Source organism: Moschus berezovskii, chromosome 22, assembly GCF_049115385.1.
Source record: "Moschus berezovskii isolate FMDL1 chromosome 22, NW_MosBer_1.0, whole genome shotgun sequence".
NCBI lineage: Eukaryota > Metazoa > Chordata > Mammalia > Artiodactyla > Moschidae > Moschus > Moschus berezovskii.
This window is the reverse complement of record NC_142481.1, coordinates 6,035,691-6,060,997: the sequence shown is the minus strand read 5'-3', so window position 1 is coordinate 6,060,997 and position 25,307 is coordinate 6,035,691. Positions and strand designations below refer to the sequence as shown.

The 25,307-nt window shown below is 43.3% G+C and overlaps 1 pseudogene; it reads left to right on the top strand.

The window, feature by feature from the left end:
- Positions 1-7,283: 7,283 nt before the first annotated feature.
- LOC129548310 (vomeronasal type-1 receptor 4-like) lies at positions 7,284-25,254 on the top strand (annotated as a pseudogene).
- Positions 25,255-25,307: the final 53 nt, after the last annotated feature.

Genomic DNA, 25,307 nt, shown 5'->3' with positions numbered 1-25,307 from the left:
GCACGTCTTCTTTGGAATAATGTTTATTGAGGTTTTCCACCCATTTTCTCCCACATTGTTTTTGTTTTTAGTATTGAGTTGTATGAACTGCGCGTACATTTGACTATTAACTCCCTTCCTGTCATGTTCTTGGAAACCATTTTATCTGATTCAGGATGTTATCTTTTCCTTTTGTCAATGGCTTCCTTTGCGGTGCAAAATATTTTAAATTTAGTTAGGTCTCAGTTTTGAACTGTGGTGTTGGAGAAGACTCTTGAGAGTCACTTGGACTGCAAGGAGATCAAATCAGTCAATCCTAAAGGAAATCAGTTATGAATATTCATTGGAAGGACTGATGCTGAAGCTGACACTTTGGCCACCTGACATGAAGAACTCACTCATTGGAAAAGACCTTGATGCTGGGAAAGATTGAAGGCAAGAGCAGAAGGGGATGACAGGGGATGAGATGGTTCGATGGCATCCCTGACTCAATGGACATGAGTTTGAGCAAGCTCCAGGAAATGGTGATGGACAGGGAAGCCTGGCATGTTGTAGTACATGGGGTCCCAAAGATTCGGACACGACTGAGCTACTGAACTGAACTGAACTGAGGTCTCATTTGTTTATTTTTGCTTTTGTTTCCTTTGCTTTAGAAGACAGACTCCCAAAACCATTGCTACCTTTAATGACAGAAAGTATTCTGGATATATTTCCTTCTAGGGAATTTATGGTTTCCAGTTTCTTATTCGAAATTCAGGCTTCCCTGGTGGCTCAGAGGTTAATGCGTCTGCCTCCAATGCGGGAGACCCGGGTTCGATCCCTGAGTCGGGTAGATCCCCTGGAGAAGGAAATGGTAACCCACTCCAGTATTCTTGCCTGGAGAATCCCATGGAAGGAGAAGCCTGGTAGGCTAGAGTCCACGGGGTCGCAAAGAGTTGGACACGACTGAGCGACAGAACAGAACAGTTTCGTATTGGTATCTATCTATTTTGTGTTTATTCTTGGATACACTTTGAGAAAATATTCAGATAATTTCATTCTTTTACACATAGCAGTCCAGTATCACTTTTTTAAAATTTATTTTTGATTGGAGGTTCATTGCTTTCCATTGTTGTGTTAGTTAGTGCTGTGTGCTGCACAACAGCGTGAATCAGCCATAAGTATATGCGTAACCCCTCCCTGTTAACCTGTCTCATGCCCACCATTCCACCCCACATTACACTTCTGGAAGAGACTGTCTTTTCTCCATTATATAGTTCTGTCTTCTTTGTCATAGGTTAAATGGCCACTAGGGTGTGGATTTATCTCTGGGCTCTCTGTTCTATTCCACTGTGCTATGTGTCTGTGTTTGTGCCAGGTGGATACTGTTTTGGTGACTGTAGCACAGCAGTGTAGTCTGAAATCAAAGAGCTTGTTTCCTCCATTGTCTTCTTTTTTTTGAAAGCAGATACTTAATATGCTTACCAAATTCCAATGGTGTGACCAAATAGGATGGCTATTCTCTTTTCAAAAACAGGAAATCAGAAAGAAGAAGCAACTCACCTGTCCAAGGCAGGTACAATCCAAGGAGGGTAAATTCTGTCAGACTTTAAAGTTTGAGAAATATCATGCTTGGCTGGATATTCTGTCCCCTGGGCTACCTGCATACAACGCCACCTTTCAGACACCAGTGGCCATGACCACATGTATGGTGCATACTGTGGCTCATCACACCATTCACTAATAAGAGTACTTGTTGCTTTGTGAAGTAATGGCTGAAGCTGGGGCTAGGACAGAATATTTGAGAATCCTATATAAAAGAGTAGAAAACAGGAAATGTTTTATCTTTGTGTGTGTGAAATTTTATTTTATTTTTTAAATTTATTTATTTTAATTGGAAGCTAACTACTTTACATTATTGTATTGGTTTTGGCACACATTGACATGAATCTGCCCCGGGTGTACATATAAGAAGTAAGAAGAACCATAATGATGGGCTACATCAGAGACACACAAAAGTCACCTAAAATCACCAAGTTGGACAACTTGATTTTTTAAGAAAGTGGTTTTAGATTATAACTCAAAGTACAAAAATTAATGTGTACCAGTGAAAACTGAAATGAAATACAATTGAAGAAATAAAGTATTTGAGGAAACAGAATTCCTTTTCAGAAAGATTCTACATAATTGTGTTAAAAGTTTATCATGAAAAAGTGGAAAATAACATCCCATGCTTAAGTGTGGCCTACCTCATGCGACAAGTTGACTCACTGGAAAAGACTCTGATGCTGGGAAAGGTTGGGGGCGGGAGGAGAAGGGGACGACGGAGAATGAGATGGCTGGATGGCATCACCGACTCTGTGGACATGAGTTTGAGTGTACTCCGGGAGTTGGTGATGGACAGGGAGGCCTGGCGTGCTGTGATTCATGGGGTCGCGGAGAGTCGGACACGACTGAGCGACTGAACTGAACTGAACTGAACTGAACACAGAGTGTCTTACTTTCAATGAGCTCACCACGAAAAGGGATAAAAATAACATTTGATGAGCAAATCACAGGCCCTTACTCATCCTGGAGACCTAGGTTAACATCAACGGTGATAAGTCATGTTGGTTGCATGGACCCTTGACATGATGAAATGAAAATGGCTCTTATACCTCTGCTGGCTTCCTCCCCAAAACACAGAACCCAAGTATAACCATGAAAGAAATGTCACATTAACCTCAGTTAAGGGTCATTCCAGAAAATACCGGACTAGTGCTCCTCAAATCTGTCACCATCATTAAACCTGAGGAATGTCTGATTAATTGTCACAGCAAAGAGGAGACTAGGGAGTGATGGGTACAACATGACAATTGGTATCTGGATCAATTCTTAGAAAAGAAAATGGATATAAAAGAGAAACTGAGAAAATATGAATAAAGTATTGACTTTAGTTAGCACAAATGAATTACTATTAGTTCATTAATTAAACAACGCAGCACATATAAGAGTTCAGAGTCACCAAGTGAATGTGGAATATAAAGAGACTCTGTATAGTCTTGCCAGTTTTGAAAATCTAAAACTATTCTAAAATAAAATCTTCCTTAAAAAACCCAACTTGACTTATAATTCTTGATACATAATTGTGTGAACCCCACAATTTTTCTCCTGAGTTATCCTTTGTAATACATACCAAGAGGGTGAGAGTCTCTGCTTGATTTTTAGCAACCTCAGCTAAGGGGTGGGAGAGGGTAAGGGTCTCCTTCAGGGCACACATAGAAGCCTTGGTGTTCTACATATGGTGCTGGAATGGGGCATTCCAATCACTGAGCTCAACCTTTGCACTCACCTTTAGTCCAGCAACATTAGGAACTGCTGCTGCTGCTAAGTCACTTCAGTCGTGTCTGACTCTGTGTGACCCCATAGACGGCAGCCCATCAGGCTCCCCCGTCCCTGGGATTCTCTAGGCAAGAACACTGGAGTGGGTTGCCATTTCCTTCTCCAATGTGTGAAAGTGAAAAGGGAAAATGAAGTCGCTCAGTCATGTCTGACTCGTAGCGACCCCATGGACTGCAGCCTACCAGGCTCCTCTGTCCATGGGATTTTCTAGGCAAGAGTACTGGAGTGGCTTGCCATTGCCTTCTCCGATACAAAACAGTACATGTACCTATTTTCTTTTTCTTTTTTTTTCAAAGATTTAGAAAATCGCATGGACAGAGAAGCCTGGTGGGCTGCAGTCCATGGGGTCGTTACGAGTCGGACACGACTGAGCGACTTCACTTTCACTTTTCACTTTCACACTTTGGAGAAGGAAGTGGCAACCCACTCCAGTGTTCTTGCCTGGAGAATCCCAGGGACGGCGGAGCCTGGTGGGCTCCCGTCTATGGGGTCGCACGGAGTCGGATACGACTGATGCCTCTTAGCAGCAGCAAAGATTTTTTATGTGAACCATTTTTTAAGTATTTATTGATTCTATTACAATATTGCTTCAGTTTCACATTTTGCTTTTTGTCCACAAGGGATGTGGGATCTTGGCTCCCTTTCCAGATATCAAACCTTTACCCCTTGCACTAGGCGGTGAAGCCTAACTGCAGCACCACCAGGGAAGTCCTAGGTTCTCTCTCCCTTTTTTTTTTTTTGATGAACCCCAGCTAAAGGCTTATCAGTTGTGTGTATCTTTTCAAAAAAGCACCTCTTGGTTTCATTGACTTCTTCTGTTGGTGTTTTGATCTCTGATTTTTAAAATACTCTCTGTGATTTATATTATTTCCTCTGTCTCCTATCTTTGACATTTTATGTGATCCCTTAGATAATTTCTTTAGATGGTGGGTTAGGTTGTTTATGTGAAATTTTTCTTGTTTCTTCAGGTATGCTTTTATCTTTCTCAGTTTCTCTTAGAATTGCCTATTCTATTTCTTGATTTTTGAACTTTCTGTTTTATTTTTATTTGCTTCAAGGTAGTTTCTGATTTTTTTGATTTCCCGTTGATCCACTGGTTTTTAGTAGTATTTAATTTAGTGTCTAGGTTTGATCCTCCTGAATTAAGTAATTGCTCCGACCATTGAGCCATCAGATCTAGATGATTTTATTTAAGAGATATCTTCTCGAAACCTCTCTTTGTTTCTATGCATTTGTTCTGCATCCCATTCTTATCACCAACAGGATTAAACAGGAATAAAGTGAATTTCCTGACAAGATTTCCTTCATAATTGTCATGGAATTATGAAAATGAGTCTCAATCAATTGATTTATTTGTGCTAATGATTCATAGAATGGGCTCTCCCATGTTCCTCCTTTCCCTTTTATCTCTTTGAATGTACCTCCCGGGTAACTGGACACATTGCATTTCTCCACCAATACTTTAGTTGATGGTTCTGATTACAGACTGCCAGTCGGGAGGGTACTAGAGAAACATCTCATGGAAGTGAAGACTCCAGAGAGACCCACGTAGTTACCCCAGTCATGTGCGTATTTCAGTATTTCTTACACTCGTCCATGTGAGACCCTGTCTGCCATTAGTGGGCACGGAAAATAAGAAGGCTCTTGGAAACATTCCTTTAGTCTCCTAAGGGTGCTAACTAGAAACTTGTCATTGTTTCCAGTAATTAACAACCGAGAGAAAAGTTTCCAGAAATGGTCTGAGATCCCAGGCCTGCACTCCCATCGCTGCTGCAGGTGAAACGATAATTGCAGCTCTGATGGGAGTGCGGGGAAGACACAGCATCTCAAACCCATATTTCAGGGTCCGGCTGCCTCCCTCCCACACACATACTGGGTACAACGACCATCAGGGAGCCCACTCTCCTGGGAGCAGGAAGGTGCCAGGTAAGGATGTTCTATTTCAGTCTGAGAGGCAGAGTCTGTACAAGAGAGGCAGGTCAGGATGCTGAGTAAGCGATTATACCAGAAAGGGGCAGTCTTCTGAGCAGTCACTGGATTCAGTGCCAACTCCAGGTGGGAACATGGGAAGATTGTGAAGTACGAGCTGAGCTGATAGAGAGAGATGGGGTCCTCACCCTACACCAGTCCCTGCTGGCTCCTCGGGCAGTTTCATTGAATCCTCACTGCCAGTGACTATCGTGGCTTGGTCCAAGTGAAAACGAAACCTGCTTAGTTAAGGTGCTTAAAACTGTAGATGTAAAATCATTTCACTCTTGAATCTACCGTAGGGGAAACATAGACTCAATGTTCAGGGTGAGTAGAGGTATAGCAATAATACCTCCAGGGTGGCAATAAAGAGGATGACGTGTCTGCAAGAAATGTTATCCTGTGCGGAAAGTGTATCCACATGGAAACGGCTTGAAGGAAAATGTTTTCTCAGACTCTGGATGTTAATGGAGACAGTAATTGTGTCCTCACTGAAAACATCCTGAGTCCGTTGATTATGGTGAGGCTGTCTTCACTCTTCATATTATGGAATGTTAAGGAAAGTTCACATAACAATGCTGAGTTTCAGGGAGCAACTCTCAGTCATATATCATATCGTTTCTGCCCATTTAAAAAGTCTCTTAATACCAATCTAAATATGTGATATTTTCATTTATAAAATGCAAAAAAATACATGCCTTGGAGGTTTTGATTTGTATATATCTCTGCTGTGTTAATATCATTTGCAAATCCTAATTCATTGCCATATTGTCTATTACAAATAGATAATTGTATCACCTGAAAATAATAATTTAGTAACTCCTTACACTAATTAATCATGCATGAGTGTTTTATGTCCCAAAGTTTATGGCATTACATGTGACTGTTTAACAATTTCTGGGATACATGCTATTATCACTGCTTTTCTGAAATAAAAGCAAAGGATCTTCCTGTCTGCATCTTAATTCTGAGCCATCCTCATCTTCATGACATTACCTTGTCTTGGGCAGGTTCCTGCCAGATTCTCCCGGCAGCAGTGCATGTACATATAGCAAGACAACTAAAGCCTCAGTCACACTACACAGTGCCCTCCAGAATAAAACTTGACAAAACTGGAATCTTCTTATAATGGAAGTTATAAAATAGTACCAGTCTAAAGTGAAAGAACAAGTTGTGAAAAAAAGCAAAATATAAATCTGGATTGATATGAACACAGGTAGTTAACTTTTTGGCAGAAAGAAGGGATCGATGCACTTTTTTTTTTAACCAGTCCGGTGGGTTTCAAGTCCTCACTCTGTCCTAAAAGCAGATTTTGACAAATACTCAACCGCTCTGTGGTTATCTTACCCTTCTCTGTATCATTAAGGTCAAACAAGGGTCTGGCTCATAGATTTTGAAGAATGAAGAAGTGATCACGTGTAGAGCCTGCAGGGATTACTTTTACGTATTCACTTCAGTTCAGTTCAGTTGCTCAGTCGTGTCCGACTCTCCGCGACCCCATGAATCACAGCCCGCCAGGCCTCCCTGTCCATCACCAACTCCCGGAGTTCACTCAAACTCATGTCCATCGAGTCGGTGATGACATCCAGCCATCTCATTCTCTGTCGTCCCCGTCTCCTCCCACCCCCAATCCCTCCCAGCATCAGACTCTTTTCCAGTGAGTCAACTCATCGCATGAGGTGGCCAAAGTATTGGAGTTTCAGCTTTAGCATCAGTCCTTCCAATGAACACCCAGAATTGGTCTCCTTTATAATGGACTGGTTGGATTTACATATTAATGCTCTTTAAATATCATACATGCAACTGTTTATAAACTGCTAGTTTCCGAGTGGGAACTCATGTTAAGTGGAGAATACGAGATACCAGCTGATACCATGCATGTAACCCACACCTCATGTTCCCAGGCAGGATATTCTAACTCACAAGACAAGCATCAGTGACTGTGAACTGAGAGGACAGCCAGCAGCGATTGGACAATGGACATGATCATCTCAACACAGACTGTGGCTGGAATCCTGGGGAATTTCTCACTCCTTTGCAGTTATAGCGTCCTTCACTTCACTGGCTCCAGGATAAGGTCCACAGATTTGATCCTTAAGCACCTGATTGTGGCCAACTCCTTGGTCCTCCTCTGTAAAGGGGTCCCCCAGACAATGGCAGTCTCTGGGTGGAAGCAGATCCACAGTGATTTTGGTTGCAAACTTCTCTTCTTTCTGCACAGAGTGGGGAGGGGAGTGTCCATCGGTAGCATCTGCCTCTTGAGTGTCTTTCAGTTGATCACGATCAGTCCCGGAACTCCAGGTGGGCAGCGCTGAAAATAACAACTCCCAAGTGTGTGGTTCTCTCTCTTTTCCTGTGTTGGGTCCTGCAAATGCTGGTAAAGGTCATTTTTCCTATATATATATAACTGGAAAATGGAGTGACAAAAACATCACCAAGAAAATAGATTTTGGATACTGTTCTGCTGTTCATCATGACGGAACCAGAGAGGCATTGTGTGCAATGTTGCTATTATTTCCTGATGTTTTATGTTTGGGGCTCATGCTCTGGGCTGGCAGCTCCATGGTTCTCATCCTGTACAGACATAAGCAGCAGGTCCAGCACATTCAGGGGACTGACCCCTTCCCCAAGTCCTTCCCTGAGTCCAGAGCTTCCAAAACTCTCTTTCTCCTGGGGAGCACTTTTGTCTATTTTTATACTCTTTCCTCCATCTTTCAACTTGTTGTGGCTCTTTTTGATCATCTGAGCTGTTTCCTTGTGAACAAGACTGTAATCATAGCAGTGTGCTTCCCTACTGTCAGCCCCTTTCTGCTCTTGAGCCGTGACTCCAGTGTACACAGGCTCAACTTTGCCTGGATAAGAAATAAGAAAATCCCCTACTATTATGCGACGCGAGAGACGCGGTCCCCGGCGCAACGAACCACGCAAAGAGGCGCGGCCCTGAGGAGCTACCCCACGCCTGAGGCCAGGGCCGGTGGCCGAGAGGAGCTACCCCACGTCCAATAGGCGGTGGCAGCGCGGGCGCAGGAGGGCCGAGAGAAGCTACTCCGCGTTCAAGGTCAGGAGGGGCGGCCTTGAGGAGATACCCCTCGTCCAAGGTAAGGTACAGCGGCTGCACTTTGCTGGAGCGTCTGTGAAGAGATTTTCCACGACCAAGGTAAGAGAAACCCCAATAAGACGGTAGGTATTGCTAGGGGGCATCAGAGGGCAGACAAACTGAAATCATAATCACAGGAAACTAGCCGATCTGATCACATGGACCACAGCGGAATGTGGTCCACTGCAGAAGGGAATGGCAAAGCACTTCAGTATACTTGCCTTGAGAACCCCATGAACAGTTCAGTTCAGTTCAGTTCAGTCGCTCAGTCGTGTCTGACTCTCCGCGACCCCATGAATCACAGCACGCCAGGCCTCCCTGTCCATCACCAACCCCCGGAGTACACTCAAACTCATGTCCACAGAGTCGGTGATGCCATCCAGCCATCTCATTCTCCGTCGTCCCCTTCTCCTCCTGCCCCCTACCTTTCCCAGCATCACAGTCTTTTCCAGTGAGTCAACTCTTCGCATGAGGTGGCCAAAGTATTGCAGTTCAGTTCAGTTCAGTTCAGTCGCTCAGTCGTGTCCGACTCTCCGCGACCCCATGAATCACAGCACGCCAGGCCTCCCTGTCCATCACCAACTCCCGGAGTTCACTCAAACTCATGTCCATCGAGTCGGTGATGCCATCCAGCCATCTCATTCTCCGTCGTCCCCTTCTCCTCCCGCCCCCAACCTTTCCCAGCATCAGAGTCTTTTCCAGTGAGTCAACTCGTCTCATGAGGTGGCCAAAGTATTGCAGTTTCAGCTTTAGCATCAGTCCCTCCAATGAACATCCAGGATTGATCTCCTCTAGAATGGACTGGTTGGATCTCCTTGCAGTATAAGGGACTCTCAAGAGTCTTCTCCAACACCACAGTTCAAAAGCATCGATTCTTCGGCGATCAGCCTTCTTCACAGTCCAACTCTCACATCCATACATGACCACGGGAAAAACCATTGCCTTGACTAGACGGACCTTGGTTGGCAAAGTAATGTCTCTGCTTTTTAATATACTATCAAGGTTGGTCATAACTTTCCTTCCAAGGAGCAAGCGTCTTTTAATTTCATGGCTGCAATCAGCATCTGCAGTGATTTTGGAGCCCAAAAAAACGAAGTCTGACACTGTTTCCACTGTTTTTCCATCTATTTCCCATGAAGTGACGGGACCAGATGCCATGATCTTTGTTTTCTGAATGTTGAGCTTCAAGCCAACCTTTTCACTCTCCTCTTTCACTTTCATCAAGAGGCTTTTGAGTTCCTCTTCACTTCTGCCATAAGGGTAGTGTCATCTGCATATCTGAGGTTATTGATATTTCTCCCGGCAATCTTGCAGTAACAAAGGGCAAAATGACAGGATACTGAATGAGGAATTCCCCAGGTCGGTAGGTGCCCAGTATGCTACTGGAGATCAGTGGAGAAATAACTATAGAAGGAATAAAGGGATGGAGCAAAAGCAAAACCAATACTCAGTTGTGGATGTGAACAGCGATAGAAGCAAGGTCCGGTGCTGTAAAGAGCAATATTGCATAGGAACCTGGAATGTTAGGTCCATGAATCAAGGCAAATTGGAAGTGGTCAAACAGGAGATGGCAAGAGTGAACGTCGACATTCTAGGAATCAGTGAATTAAAATGGACTGGAATGGGTGAATTTAACTCGGATGACCATTATATCTACTACTGTGGGCAGGAATCCCTTAGAAGAAATGGAGTAGCCATCATGGTCAACAAAAGAGTCCGAAATGCAGTACTTGGATGCAATCTTAAAAATGACAGAATGATTTCTGTTTGTTTCCGAAGCAAACCATTCAATATTACAGTAATCCAGGCCTATGCCCCAACCAGTAATGCCGAAGAAGCCGAAGTTAATCGGTTCTATGAAGACTTACAAGACCTCTTAGAACTAACACCCAAAAAAGATGTCCTTTTCATTATAGGGGACTGGAATGCAAAAGTAGGAAGTCAAGAAACACCTGGAGTAACAGGCAAATTTGGCCTTGGAGCACGGAATGAAGCAGGGCAAAGGCTAATAGAGTTTTGTCAAGAGAACGCACTGGTCATAGCAAACACCCTCTTCCAACAACACAAGAGAAGACTCTACACATGGACATCACCAGATGGTCAACACCGAAATCAGATTGATTAAATTCTTTGCAACCAAAGATGGAGAAGCTGTATACAGTTAGCGAAAACAAGACCAGGAGCTGACTGTGGCTCAGATCCTGAACTCCTTATTGCGAAGTTCAGACTTCAATTGAAGAAAGTAGGGAAAACCACTAGACCATTCAGATATGACCTCAGTCAAATCCCTTATGATTATACAGTGGAAGTGAGAAATAGATTTAAGGGACTAGATCTGATAGATAGAGTGCCTGATGAACTCTGGACGGAGGTTCGTGACATTGTACAGGAGACAGGGACCAAGACCATCCCCATGGAAAAGAAATGCAGAAGAGCGAAATGGCTGTCTGAGGAGGCCTTACAAATAGCTGTTGAAAGAAGAGAGGTGAAAAGCAAAGGAGAAAAGGAAAGATATAAGCATCAGAATGCAGAGTTCCAAAGAATAGCAAGGAGAGATAAGAAAGACTTCTTCAGTTATCAATGCAAAGAAATAGAGAAAAACAACAGAATAGGAAAAACAAGAGACCTCTTCAAGAAAATTAGAGATTCCAAGGGAACATTTCATGCAAAGATGGGCTCGATAAAGGACAGAAATGGTATGGACCTAACAGAAGCAGAAGATATTAAGAAGAGGTGGCAGGAATACACAAAAGAACTGTACAAAAAAGATCTTCACGACCAAGATAGTCACGATAACGTGATCACTGACCTAGAGCCAGACATCTTTGAATGTGAAGTCTAGTGGGCCTTAGAAAACATCACTACTAACAAAGCTAGTGGAGGTGATGGAATTCCGGTTGAGCTATCTCAAGTCTTGAAAGATGATGCTATGAAAGTGCTGCACTCAATATGCCAGCAGATTTGGAACACTCAGCAGTGGCCACAGGACTGGAAGAGGTCAGTCTTCATTCCAATTCCAAAGAAAGGCAATGCCAAAGAATGCTCAAACTACCGCACAATTGCACTCATCTCACACACAGGTAAAGTCATGCTCAAAATTCTCCAAGCCAGGCTTCAGCAGTATGTAAACTGTGAACTCTCAGATGTTCAAGCAGGTTTTAGAAAAGGCAGAGGCACCAGAGATCAAATTGCCAACATCGCTGGATCATGGAGAAAGCAAGAGAGTTTCAGAAAAACATCTATTTCTGCTTCATTGACTATGCAAAAGCCTTTGACTGTGTGGATCACAATAAACTGTGGAACATTCTGAAAGAGATGGGAATACCAGACCACGTGACCTGCCTCTTGAGAAACCTGTATGCAGGTCAGGAAGCAACAGTTGGAACTGGACATGGAACAACAGACTGGTTCCAAATAGGAAAAGGTGTACATCAAGGTTGTATATTGTCACCTTGCTTATTTAACTTATATGCAGAGTACATCATGAGGAACGCTGGGCTGGAAGAAGCACAAGCTGGAATCAAGCTTGCTGGGAGAAATATCAATAACCTCAGATATGCAGATGACACTACCCTTATGGCAGAAAGTGAAGAGGAACTCAAAAGCCTCTTGATGAAAGTGAAAGAGGAGAGTGAAAAGGTTGGCTTGAAGCTCAACATTCAGAAAACAAAGATCATGGCATCTGGTCCCATCACTTCATGGGAAATAGATGGGGAAACAGTGGAAACATTGTCAGACTTTATTTTTTTGGGCTCCAAAATCACTGCAGATGCTGATTGCGGCCATGAAATTAAAAGACGCTTACTCCTTGGAAGGAAAGTTATGACCAACCTTGATAGTATATTAAAAAGTAGAGACATTACTTTGCCAACCAAGGTCCATCTAGTCAAGGCAATGGTTTTTCCCATGGTCATGTATGGATGTGAGCGTTGGACTGTGAAGAAGGCTGATCGCCGAAGAATCAATGCTTTTGAACTGTGGTGTTGGAGAAGACTCTTGAGAGTCCCTTATACTGCAAGGAGAGCCAACCAGTCCATTTTAAAGGAGATCAATCCTGGATGTTCATTGGAGGGACTGATGCTAAAGCTGAAACTGCAATACTTTGGCCACCTCATGAGACGAGTTGACTCACTGGAAAAGACTCTGATGCTGGGAAAGGTTGGGGGCGGGAGGAGAAGGGGACGACGGAGAATGAGATGGCTGGATGGCATCACCGACTCTGTGGACATGAGTTTGAGTGAACTCCGAGAGTTGGTGATGGACAGGGAGGCTTGGTGTGCTGTGATTCATGGGGTCGCGGAGAGTCGGACACGACTGAGCGACTGAACTGAACTGAACTGATTATGTGATATACATGAATTGGATATATTTCCACAGTGCACAGTTGCCAATTCATTCATTCCTTCCCTTGCAGTGTCCAAAGAGAATTTTTGAAGTGGAACCTGAATAAGAATGGCTTCCAGTCTGATTCGTGTTGTTGGTAGAATGTGTTTCCTTTGACAGACTTACATTTGAATTCTCTCCATCTACCATGCCTGCATTGGCAAATTGAGTCCCTCTCCTGTTTTCAGTCTCTTGTCTTTCAATTATCTCTATTTGACTCCTAAAGTTCAGGTGAGTCTAATCAACCCACCTTCCTTAACCAGAACAATCTCTTTTAGTCAGCTGGGGGCTGCTATACCAAGAATACCCCCAGGCGACTGCTCCAAAATGGTGGAGCAGGAAAACTGTGAGCTCTTCACTTCTCATGGACACACCAAATTTACAACTGAATACAGAGAAAATATTAATGAGGAAGACTGGAAGCTACCAGAAAAGGTCTGCTACAACACAAGAAACGCAGAAGGGCCCACAACGAGACAGAGGAGGGTTGGAATCTCTGTATAGTCAAGAGCCATAGCGCTGGGCGTGTGACCTACATTCAGGAGAACAATAAAACTACAGAGATTCTCCTCAAGGGGTGAGGGTTCTGAGCCCTACTTGCAGCTCTAACATGGAGAAGATGAGCACCCAGAACATTTAGCTTTAAAATTCAGGAGAGCCAGAAGGCTGTGGGAAATAGACTCCACTCTCTCTTTCTTTTTAGAGGTATAGTTGATTTATAGTGGTTTGTTAGCCTCAGTGTACAGCAAAGTGACTTGAGTTTTTTCTTCAGATTATATGCCACTTCAGGTTATTACAAGATACTGAATATATTTCCCTGTGCTATAAAGTAACTCTTTAAAAATAAAGAATATCAAAAGCAGCAAGAGAAAAGGAACAAGTTACCTACAAAGGGACACCTGTAAGGCTATCATTTGACTTTCCAGCAGAAACTCTACAGGCCAAGAGGTGTGGAACAGTATTACTTAAATGATGAAAGGAAAATACTGGATTGGCCAAAAAGTTCTTTTGAGTTTTTCTGTAAGATCTTATGGAAAAACCCAAATGAATTTTGTGACCCAACCTATATCTGTAACCAAGAGTACTCAGCAAGGCTTTCGTTTAGATTTGATGGAGAGGTAACGGGGATGACATGGAGGGAGGATATGGGGAAGAGGGAGGTGGGAGGGGCGTTCCAGAAAGAGAACACATGTACACCCGGGGCGGATTCATGTCAATGTATGGCAAAAGCAACCAATATATTAATGTAAGGTAATTTGCCTCCAATAAAATAAATTAAAAAAAAAAAGTTTTAGAGACAAGCAAAAGTTAAGAATTCAGCAGTGTGAAACCAGCTGTAAAAGAAATGTTAGCGGGACTTCCTCTAAGCAGAAAAAAGGCCACACTAGAAGCATGAACATTACAAAAGGAGAAATCTCATTGGTAAAGGTAGTAAGTCAACCATGTTCAAAGCTAGTAAAATGCTTGAAAAATATAGTAAAAGCATCCATTTCCTCAGAAAGTAGGAAAGGAAGTAAAAGACATGTGCTTGGAAGCCTGTAAGACACTGAGGAAAGAAATGACAACACAAACAGGTGGAAAGCTATACCAGATTCGTGGTTTGGAGGAGTTAGCATCGTAAAAATGAACACACTACCCAATATAACCTGAATATTCAGTGGAATCTCTTTTATGTTCCCATGCCTCCTGTAACCCTTATTCCCCATAGTGCAAAGATGTGATGTGCCCTTAACGCTTTTGCTTAACCTCCGAGTTCCCTTAAATCCCGCAGTGGACTTGAAACCCGCTGCAGCTTTCAAATCCTTGTGCCGTTTACTCCTGCAGCCTCTTTCCTCCTGTACTGTGCACCCCAGAACCCCTTTCCCTCACCTTACCCTCTGACCTGCCCCCATGTCCTCTTGCTTATCTCTCTCTCCATCACACCTGCTCTCAGTCATACCCGCAGGCATTCCAGCGTTTATACCTTACTCCCCACCTGGCAAACCACTCCGGTTCTGTTGCCTAGAAAATCCCATGGACAGAGGAGCCTGATGGGCTACAGTCCATGGGGTCGCTACTAGTCGGACAAGACTGAGCGACTTCACTTTCAGTTTTCACTTTCACACATTGGAGAAGGAAATGGCAACCCACTCCAGTGTTCTTGCCTGGGAAATCCCAGGGATGGCGGAGCCTGGTGGGCTGCCGTCTATGGGGTCTCACAGAGTCGGACACGACTGTAGCGACTTAGCAGCAGCAGCAACAGCAGCTTCCCCACCTCAACTGGCAAAGCTCTCAGAAATTTTTAAAAGACGCATGTCTATTATATTATCCTTGAGTGCTCTGACAGGATGGACGGAGGGTAAAGTGCATACGTTTCCGCCCTTTTGCTGGCCTGTACTCCCCAGAAAAGATTCAGACTTTCCTTATACAAACACATGACGGACATAATAACCCTCTTGATGACCGAATAAATGATTCTGTGAAAGTGAGTGGGGTTGTGTTTTATGTTGGCGTGTGAGGGAAGAGTGTGCAATAATGTGAGTGTGGTTCCATGTGTCATGAGCGTTTGTGAGTGCAGGAGGAGTGTGGAGTATGGGGTGATTAAGTATATAACTGAGTGTGCAAACGTGTGTGTCAGACTGTCTATGTATGTGTATGTGTGTGTTTAGAGTATGTGTGGCCAGATATGATTGCATTCACTGACTTGGAAACAGTGTGGTGAAGAATAAGCCTTACCCAAAGTGAGGTCAGCAGAACAAAGGGGAAAAAAACTTGAACTCATAGAAATCTGTGAAAATGTTTATAATAGCTTTGTCCATTCTAAGGAAGATCGATCCTGGGTGTTCATTGGAAGGACTGGTGCTAAAGCTGAAACTCCAATACTTTGGCCACCTCATGTGAAGAGTTGACTCACTGGAAAAGACTCTGATGCTGGGAAAGGTTGGGGGCGGGAGGAGAAGGGGACAACCGAGAATGAGATGGCTGGATGGCATCACCGACTCTGTAGACATGAGTTTGAGTGAACCCCGGGAGTTGGTGATGGACAGGGAGGCCTGGCGTGCTGTGATTCATGGGGTCGCGGAGAGTCGGACACGAGTGAGCGACTGAACTGAACTGAACTGAACTGAAGATGGAGTCACTGTCTCATGAAATCTCTATCGACCTCATACTGGCTCTGGAAATGTTAGGCACATTCAGAGATACTATTGCCATCTGTCTTGTGAAGCCTATAGTAAATACACTAAATACAGATGCTCAGGCAATTATGTGCATTTTGCTGAGAGTTGGGGCCAGAGACCAGGAGATGCCCTGTGCAGAGAACAATGAGCGGTCTGGCGTTGTCCTGGGCTGCTGTACCTCTTGCATCTCTTCCTTATCTGATGCTAGTCTGTATCTTTCCATGTAATACACCATAACTGTGAGGAGAACAGCACCAGTTCGTGCTGAGTCCTTCAAGAGAATTACCGGAATGGGCATGGATTTGGGAAAGCCCACACTTGCAGTTGGAGTCAGAAGTGGATGTGCTTTTGTGTGAACTGTGCTCCCTTTAACTTCTCAGCGGGACCAAAAACACCCATGGGAACTAGAGAGTAGACCTTGTTCAGACTGTGGGCGTGTCTGTTGGAAATCTGAAGGAGTGATGGAGGCTTTTGTGTTGTGTGTCTTCATCAATTGTGTAACCAATGAGTGCTCCTTAATGAAATTTCAGCACAAGTGTAAAGACCTCTGGTAACAATCCTATGCTGTTGAGTTGAGAAAGAAGCACTGGCTGTCTGATGTTTAAAAGAATTGTAAAAACAATTTGTTATAACACCTGATCCTTGCACCTTTGTTCATAAAGGAGGCTTTTCAAAATGCTCTGTTTTCTGTGCTTATATCCCTATTTGCACTTCAGGTCATGGTTAGCATCAGTCAGTCAGTCATCTCAGCTGCTCAGTCGTGTCCGACTCTTTGCGACCCCACAGACTGTAGCAGGCCAGGCTTCCCTGTCCATCACCAAATCCCGAAGCTTTCTCAAAGTCATACCCATCAAGTTGGTGATGCCATCCAACCATCTCATCCTGTGTCGTTCCCTTCTCCTCCTGCCTTCAATCTTTCCCAGCATCAGGGTCTTTTCAAATGAGTCAGTTCTTTGCATCAGGTGAGCAAAGTATTGGAGTGTCAGCTTCAGCATCAGTCCTTCCAATGAATATTCAGGACTGATTTCCTTTAGGATTGACATGTTGGATCTCCTTGCAGTCCAAGGGACTCTCAAGAGTCTTCTCCAACACCACAGTTCAAAAGCATCAATTCTTTGGTACTCAGTTTTCTTTATAGTCCAACTCTCACATCCATACATGACCACTGGAAAAACCATAGCTTTGACTAGATGGACCTTTGTAAGCAAAGTAATGTTGCTGCTTTTTATTTTATTTTATTATTATTATTTTTTAATATGCTGTCTAGGTTGGTCATAGATTTTCTTCCAAAGAGCAAGTGCCTTTGAATTTCATGGCTGCAGTCACCATCTGCAGTGATTTTGGAGTCCAGAAAAATAAAGTCTGACACTGTCACTGTCCATTGTTTCCCCATCGATGTGCCATGAAGTGATGGGACCGGATGCCATGATCTTCATTTTTTGAACGCTGAGTTTTAAGCCAACTTTTTCACTCTCCTCCTTTCACTTTAATTAAGAGGCTCTTCAGTTCTTCTTCTCTTTCTGCCATAAGGGTGGTGTCATCTGTGTATCTGAGGTTATTGATATTTCTCCTGGCAATCTTGATTCCAGCTCGTGCTTCATCCAGCCTGGCCTTTTGCATGATGTACTCTGCATATAAATTAAATGAGCAGGGTGATTATATACAGCCTTGACATACTCCTTTCCCGATTTAGAACCAGTCTGTTTTTCCATGTCCACTTCTAACTGTTGTTTCTTGATCTGCATAGAAATTTCTCCGGAGGCAGGTCAGGTGGTCTGGTACTGCCCTCTCTGAAGGATTTCCCACAGTTTGTTGTGATTTCCACAGTCAAAGACTTTGGTGTAGTCAATAAAACAGAAGTAGATGTTTTTCTGGAACTCTCTTGCTTTTTCGATGATCCAGTTGACGTTGGCAATTTGATCTCTGGTTCCTTTGCCTTTTCTAAATTCAGCTTGAATATCTGGAAGTTCACGGTTCACGTCCTGCTGAAGCCTGGCTTGGAAAATTTTGAGCATGACTTTACTAGTGTGTGAGATGAGTGCAATTGTGTGGTGGTTTGAGCATTCTTTGCCATTGCCTTTCTTTGGGATTGGAATGAAAACTGACCTTTTCCAGTCCTGTGGCCACTGCTGAGTTTTCCAAATTTGCTGGCATATTGAATGCAGCACTTTCACAGGATCATCTTTCAGGATTTGAAAGAGCTCAACTGGAATTCCATCACCTCCACTAGCTTTGTTTGTAGTCATGCTTCCTAAGTCCCACTTGACTTCACATTCCAGGATGTCTGACTCTAGGTGAGTGCTCACACCAGTGTGGTTATCTGGGTCATGAAGATCTTTTGTGTATAGCTCTTCTGTGTATTCTTGCCACCTCTTCTTAATATCTCCTGCTTCAGTTCAGTTCAGTTCAGTTCAGTCGCTCAGTCGTGTTCGATCCATGCTATTTCTGTCCTTTATTGAGCCCATCTTTGCACGAAATGTTCCCTTCAGTTCAGTCGCTCAGTTGTGTCCAAATATTCCCTTGGTATCTCTAATTTTCTTGAAGAGCTCTCTAGTCTTTCCAATTCTACTGTTTTCCTCTATTTCTTTCCACTGATCACTGACGAAAGCTTTCTTATCTCTCCTCGCTCTTCTTTGGAACTCTGCATTCAAATGGGTATATCTTTCCTTTTCTCCTTTGCCTTTTGCTTCTCTGCTCTTCTCAGCTATTTGTAAGGCCTCCTCAGACAAGCGTTTTGTCTTTTTGCCTTTCTTTTTCTTGGAGATGGTCTTGAACACTGCCTCCTGTACAGTGTCATGAACCTCTGTCCTTAGTTCTTCAGGCATTCTATCAGATCGAATCCCTTGAATCTATTTGTCACTTCCACTGCATGATCATTTGGGATTTGATTTAGGTCATACTTGAATGGTCTAGTAGTTTTCCCTACTTTCTTCAATTTAAGTCTGAATTTTTCAATAAGGAGTTCATGATCTGAGCCACAGTCAGCTCCCAGTCCTGTTTTGTGCTTGGGGGCATTACTATAAAACATCCTTAACATTCACTTCTTCAGATCCAGTACCATTAAGGAAAATGCTTTACTGGCATTTCCCTTTGAACTTCTGATTTTTAAGAAGCGGTTTTAAAAACAAAATCATGAAAAGCAGATTATATGGATTGCATATGACCAACTTCGACAGAAAAGTACCGTATCTGTAAAGTACCATCTCTTAGAAACGTTTCCATAGTTCCTATACCAAATTAAATTATTTTGTTTGGTTGTTGTGCTGGGTCTTTGTTGGAGTTCATGGCCTTCTCGTTGTGGTGGCTTCTCTGGTTGGGGCTCCCAGGTTCTAGTGCACAGGCTGGTAGTTGCGTCGCCCCCGCTTATTTGCCCCACACCAAGTAGGATCTTCCCGGACCAGGCCTTGAACCTATATCCCCTGCACTGGCAGGCGGATCCTTATCCGCTGTACCACCGGGAAAGTCTCAAACTAACCTGTTTCTAATCATACAGATGAAAAAGTAACATCTTGCATGTTCTTCCTTTTATTCCTATCCCAGATCTTCTTCCTGTGCTATGTCTGAATCCAAGTCTAATAGTAGTGCAGCTTAGAAGTCCAGAGAAGAAGCATGAACTAGATGTTTAGTGGAAGAGCTTCTAGGGGAATCAGGAATCCTGAGACACGCATAACTCACGACCAGTCACTCAGACATCAGCATGACCCTCCTTCCGCAGTTGATCGCCTGTGCCATCAGGGATCATGAATTACAAGCCTCTTCCCAAACACATCAGTGGTCTCTTTGGAGATACTCACCGGAAAGTCATAATTGGCTGCGAAATTAGCAACTCAAAAAGATTTTCAGAAAGATCATTAGCTCCTCAAGCCTCCCCTGTCATTACCACTTCAAATGAAATGATAATTGCATTCCAGGGAAGATGAGGTCACAGAACAGAAACCTATATCTCAGGGTCTGACCGCCTCCCTTGCACTCACGTCCTGGCTGTCGTGACCTTCACCCTGAACCCACCGTCCTGGCAGTGGGAAGGAGTCAGGCGAGTATTTTCTATTTCAGCCCAAGAGACAGAGTTTATGGAAGGAAGTCTGCAAGTGTTCATGTCTGGAGAAGGGATTTGGGGGGTAAGAACGGATTCAGTGGCAAAGCTAGACAGGGAAGCAGAATAAGACTGTAGGTATGAGCTGAGCTTGTAAAGAGATAGGAGGATCCTAAACCCTACCTAATGCCTCCTGGTGTCATTGAATGAAATCTTCACTGTGGGTGATCAATGTTGAATCGTCGCAGTGAGGATGAAGAATCATTTTATTAAGGTCTTAAGGCTTTTTGTCTTGAAATCATTCTGATGTTACCTTGCATGCATGCCTGCGGGCTCAGTTGTGTCCAACTCTTGGTGACCCCCTGGACTGTAGCCCACCAGGTTCCTCTGTCTGTGAATTTTCCAGGCAGGAATACTGGAATGAGTTGCCATTTCCTCCTCCAGGGGATCTTCCCAGCCCAGGGATCGAACCTGCGTCTCCTGCATTACAGGTGGATTCATTGCCACTGAGCCACCTTTCCATTCCTTTCCAGATTTAAAGATTGAATTTTCATTATAATTAGAGGTAGGTTTATAACGCCTTTTTGCCTACAATACAGAGGAGAATAGCACTGTGCATGCATGCTCAGTCACTTCAGTCATGTCTGGCTCTTTAAGACTATGAAACATAGCCTGCCAGCCTCCTCTGTCCACGGAATTTTCCAGGCAAGAATACTGGAGTGAGTTGCCATTTCCTCCTCCAGGAGATTTCCCAACCCAGGGACCGAACCCACATCTCTTTCATTGCAGGCATATTCTTTCCTGCTGAGCCACTGGTGAAGCCAGGATAGCACAGTAACACTTTTCTAATCCTCTGCATACATTTGGAATATGAGTTTGTTTTTGGGTAAATATGGGTTTTTTCATTAAGCTCTGGGAATGTGATACATTTACTAGATACAGTGATTATCTCCACGGTAAACATTCAGGTCTAACAACTGTGGCGAGATGCTTTCCCTACTCGAGTTAGAGAAGTAACATTTAAGGAGAAAATATGTTTTTAATTATGAGTGTTAAGATATCGTCAGGACCAAGTGTATCTTGTCTTTTGTTGTAGGTAAAAGAGCTACACTCGTTTTATCACATAGCAGTATTTCATGCATTACAGTTTAGTGAAGAAGGACTTATCGTCCAATAATTTGATAGATACCATTGTGCTTCGCTCCTGGAATGATAGCAAATGAGACTTTCTGTGGCCAATTAACACTAAACAAATCTTGCGTTGTTAAATCCAATTTGGACATTTACTGTAACAGTAGTCTGTGAAACTGTATCTGTACTTTATTATGACCTCAAAAAATCATTTATATTTGATATTGACCATGTGGTAAATTCTTAGATTAAAGAAAAGTTCCTAATAGCATTGAAACTTGTATATTATCATATGTGAAATAGATCGCCAGTCCAGGTTCAATGCATGAGACCCGGTGCTCAGGGCTGGTGCACTGGGATGACCCTGAGGGGAGGGAGTTGGGAGGGGGGTTCAGGACGGGGAACACATGTACACCCATGGCTGATTCATGTGAATGTATGGCAAAAACCACTACAATATTGTAAAGTAATTAGCCTCCATTTAAATAAATTATTTTTTTTTAAGTTGCTAAAAATAGGAACTGTTTATAACCATGATTATATAATAAAACTTAAAAATGATGTGAATTAAGTGGAAAAGTATGAAAACAAAATGAAACTCAGCTCTGGATGATTTGAAAACAGAGAAAGATGGTTTATTAGTGTAACACAGTGGTAGGGCCCTGTCTTGGCCACTAGCCTACCAGGTTCCTATTACTCAGACCCACAGCAGCGTGTGAATTTACACAGGTCATTCAACTCTCTGCACCTCAGGTATCCTTTTTGAAATAATGCTGAAAATACTGAAAATAATGCCCTCAGGAAAATAATGTCCCTCTGGCAGGTACAAAAATCAAAGAAAGCACCTCATGTGGTGTAGTACGATAGTGAGGCATCCATCGGAAGCGCTATTTAAAGGTTACATATTCAACTCTGTGAAGCCTCCTAATATGTACTTGAGACCATGAACCTCTCAAGTGAATATTTATCAAAGCAAATATGGGATTTTCACTGATCTGATGACTGTAGCCCACAGCACATGTTCCAAAACAGGATCTTCTCATTCTGAAGACAAAACACCAGTCACCAGCAACTGGCAGAATGGCGTCCAGGGATTTGCAAAGAAGGGTCTGCTCATTTCAGACTACAGGAGGAATCCTAGCATTTTCTTCCTTTACCATTATCTCTTCCTAAAGGTTGAGATCCACACATTTGATCCTCAAGCACGCGTATACAGTCGCTTCTTGGTCATTCTCTTTAAGGCATCCCCGTGACACTGGCAGTTGTTAGTTAAGGCATGTCCTCGGTGACATATCCAATTTTCTATCCTCACAGACCTGGCAGGGTGTGTCCGTGGGCACCTCCTTCCTCTTATATGTCTTCAGCCATCACGATCCTCCCCAGGAACTAGAGTTGGGTAGAACTGAAAAGCTCCAAAGGAGTGGAAGTTTCTTATCCCTCTGCTGGACCTTGTATAAGCTGTTGCTGCTGCAGCTAAGTCGCTTCAGTCGTGTCTGACTCTGTGCGACCCCATAGATGGCAGCCCACCAGGCTCCCCCGTCCCTGGGACTCTCCAGGCAAGAACACTGGAGTGGGTTGCCATTTCCTTCTCCAATGCATGAAAGTGAAAAGTGAAAGTGAAGTCGCTCAGTCATGTCCGACTCTTAGCGACCCCATGGACTGTAGCCTACCAGGTGTAAGCTGGTGTATATCCGTTCCCAGTGCATAGACTTGCCAAATGAAGCAATAGATGACCACAGAGAGCAAAGCTCTGGGAACCACTCTTCTGAATTAAATCAGTGACTCACTATATGCAGCCATGTTGTTACTGTCTGATGTTTACTGTTGGGCTCATGATCAGGACCTGTGGCTCTCGAAGGCTCATCCTCTACAGACACAATCAGCAGATCCAACATTCAAAGAAAGAGCTCTTCCCAGTTTCTTTAAAATCTGGTTTTTGTAATAGATTTTTTTAAAGTTGAAAACATATGCAGAGGTTATAAGTACACAGCCTAGTGAAGTTTCAGGAATGACCACATCTCTGCAGGCAATGACTGGATCAAAAACCAGACTGTTGAGCCTGGTGGCTCAGTGGTAAGGAGTCAGCCTGCCAATGCAGGAGACGTGGGTTCAATCCCTGATCTGGGAAGATTCCACACGCTGCAGAGCGATTGAGCTCGTGCACCAACTGTTGAGCCCATGCTGTAGAGCCCGGGAGCTGCAAATACTGAGCTCACATGCTGCAACAAATGAAGCCTGAACACCCTGGAGCTTGAGCTCCACGACAAGAGAAGCCACTGCAATGAGCAGCCTGAGCACCGCAACTAGAGAGCAGACCCTGCTCTCTGCAACGAGAGAAATGCCCGTGCGATAGTGAAGACCCAACACAGCCAAAGTCAGTAAAGAAAACTATATATATATTCATATGTATGTATGTGAATGAGACCGAATGTTGTGGGCCACCTAGAAACCCTTTATACTCCAAGTCTCTATTCCCAAGGCTATAGTTTTCTTGAATCCATTGTAGGTCAGGACTTTTGGTAAGAGCTTTACAACTATTCTAACATTTAAGAGATTAGATCACTTTTGCCTGCTTTATACTTAAATGGAATCATAGGGTCTGAAAACCTTCATATCGGCCTTTTCTCCCAGTTGCATATGATTTTGGGGAATCTATTTGTATGTTGTTCTTCTAGTCATTAACTTGTGTCCGACTGTTTGCAATCCCGTGAACTGTAGCACTCTAGGCTTCCCTGCCCTTCCTATGTCCCGGAGTTTGCTCAAGCTCATGTCCATTGAGTTGGTGATGCTACCTACCCATCTCATGCTCTGTTCCCCCTTCTCCTCCTGCCCTCAGTCTTTCCCAGCATCAGGGTCTTCTCCAGTGAGTCATCTCTTCACATCAGGTGGCCAAAGTGTTGGAGTTTCAGCATCAGTCCTTCCAATGAATATTCAGTGTTGATTTCCTATAGGAGTGACTGGTTTGATCTCCTTTCAGGCCAAGGGACTCTCAAGAGACTTCTCTAGCACCAAAATTTGAAAGCATCTATTCTTCAGCACTCAGCTTTCTTTCTGGTTCAACTCTCACATCCACATATGACTACTCTTTGTATTATTGCATTTAAATATTTGTATACATTAGCATTGCTATATAGGTCTTCACTGTGATTATCAAAGGATTAATTCTACTAATTTTTTCTACTGTTCATGGACAACTGGGTAGTTTTGATGTTAGGGCTATTATGAGTAATATGTGGGCTTCCCAGTGGGCAAATATCTGCCAGCAATTCAGAAGAGACAGGTTTGATTCCTGCATTAGGAAGATCCCCCAGAAGAGGGCATGCCAACCCACTCCAATATTGTTGCCTGGAGAATCCCTGGCGGGCTACAGTCCATAGGGTCTCAAGTAGTCAGACACGACGGAAGCGACTGAGCATGCACACACACATGAGTAATGGGTAAGTGCTAGCATGTAAATTCTGCTAGACTTGATGATGCGCACAGGAGAGGAATCGTTGAAGCAGAAGATGACATCTAGTCTCCAAAATCTTTGTTCCAACTTTAATATCTGATTGAGATTCTTGCTTGAGCCACATCTTTGCCAAAACGTTGTATTTCTGTCATTTCCATTCTAGTTTTCTGGATGGTGCTTGATGTGTAGGTAGTGGTTATATTTTCCTTTTCCTGATTCCTAAGGACATTGTATATTTTTTGCATATGTATTATCCATTGCCTAACTATTGAAGTTTCTGTTGAAACAGTTTGGTCATGTTTTATTCTACTGTATGGCCTTTAGGAGTTCTTTCTGCTGGTGACAAATCTTGTGTGTGTGTGTGTGTTGATGTGAGTCAGTCTTAACAGAAGCTTAAGATAAGAGAAAGTCATTTTGTCAGATGGTTTATATGTTTTGTGGTGTTTCAGATATATTTTTAATTTAAAATTTTGAAGTTGTTTTTCTAAAAATTTCATGATTTTTAAAATTAGAAATGGAATCTATCCAGAATAGATTTATCCGATGATATGGGCAGTGATTGAAGTGTTACTTTTCTCCAATCTGGCTAGCAAATTTCAGCTTATTCTTGAAATGTTGTAATAAGCTCTCTTCCCAATTACTCTCCCTTGTCATTGCTTCTTCCAGGTTAACTCTGCTTCATCCTTACTGCTGACTTTTTCATGAAATACACCAGCTATCTCTCCATCTCTTCCTGTCTCATGAAAC